The following is a 1,365-nucleotide window of genomic DNA, read 5'->3' on the forward strand; positions in this document are numbered from 1 at the left end:
CTAGCAAGGGCCTTGTGGTCCTTAGCTTATTTGATGGGCTGTTTTTACTGAGCGGTTCCTGGGGCTCAGGAGAGGGGATAGGATCAGGTGGATGTTAGTGGTGGAAACAAAGCCACCTGGCTGGGCACCCTCACATGGACCTTGTATGGTGGTCAGGAGCTCTGGACCGACAGCTGGAGGCCAACAATCCCTACAGGTGGTGCTCAGGGTGATGTACTGACAGTGAGCGGGTGTTTTCCAGTTGCTGGCCTCCGATGCCTGTCTAGGGACAGCGGGATGGCTGCGCAGGGCTCGCCGCGCTTCCTCCTGACCTTCGACTTTGATGAGACTATCGTGGACGAAAACAGCTCCCAGAGAGCCTGCGTGCCACCTACCGCGAGGGCTTCTACAACGAGTACAAGCAGCGCGTCTTCCAGTACCTGGGTGACCAGGGCGTGCGGCCGCGAGACCTGCGCGTGGTCTACGAGTCCATCCCGCTGTCGCCCGGCATGGGAGAAATGCTGCAGTTTGTGGCCAAGCAGGGTTCCTGCTTTGAGGTTATTCTCATCTCAGATGCCAACACCTTTGGCGTGGAGAGCGCGCTGTGCGCCGCCGTCCACCAAGGCCTGTTCCGCCGCATCTTCAGCAACACTTCAGGGCCCGACGCTCGGGGGCTGCTGGCGCTGCAGCCCTTCCACTCACACAGCTGCGCGCGCTGCCCCGCCAACACGTGCAAGCACAAGGTGCTCAGCGACTACCTGCGCGAGCGGGCCCACGACAGCGTGCACTTCGAGCGCCTTTCCTACGTGGGCGACGGCGCCAACGACTTCTGTCCCATGGGGCTGCTGGCCGGTGGCGATGTGGCCTTCCCGCGCCGCGGCTACCCTATGCACCGCCTTATCCAGGAGGCACAGAAGGCTGAGCCCAGCTCCTTTCGCGCCAGCGTGGTACCCTGGGAAAATGCCACCGAAGTGCGCCTCCATCTGCAACAGGTGCTGAAGACGTGCTGAGGACGCGGCCTGCAGGGGGCGCCCAGCGGGAAGGGGGCCAGGGGGCTGGGGACAGGGAAAGACAAACCTAGTTTTATTAGTCCCTTTCCCTTTCGTTTTGGTGGGTCCCTCCGGGAATTTCGGGCATCCGGAGCTCGTCCATTTGGGGGCTGGAGGAGAGAGTTCGGAGCTGTCCCCGTCTATGCAGTTAACCCAGCTTGGCTGTCTCCCGCAGTTCCACTGCAAGCGAATTCTAGAGTTTGGCCCCACCAGGGTGGTGCGCAGACCCAAGCAGGCAGCAGTGTTTTCCAAAAATCTTGCCCCTTCCCAACTGGGGGGAAGAGGTTGCCTGGCAGGGTAGAGAAGGAACATCTCCCACTGTGTTGCATTAACTGTT

General features: G+C 61.0%; 1 pseudogene; it reads left to right on the forward strand.

The window, feature by feature from the left end:
- The first annotated feature begins 276 nt into the window (after positions 1-276).
- LOC136155295 (phosphoethanolamine/phosphocholine phosphatase-like) lies at positions 277-989 on the forward strand (annotated as a pseudogene).
- Positions 990-1,365: the final 376 nt, after the last annotated feature.

Source organism: Muntiacus reevesi, unplaced genomic scaffold (genome assembly GCF_963930625.1).
Source record: "Muntiacus reevesi unplaced genomic scaffold, mMunRee1.1 SCAFFOLD_174, whole genome shotgun sequence".
In the NCBI taxonomy this organism is placed as follows: Eukaryota; Metazoa; Chordata; class Mammalia; order Artiodactyla; family Cervidae; genus Muntiacus; species Muntiacus reevesi.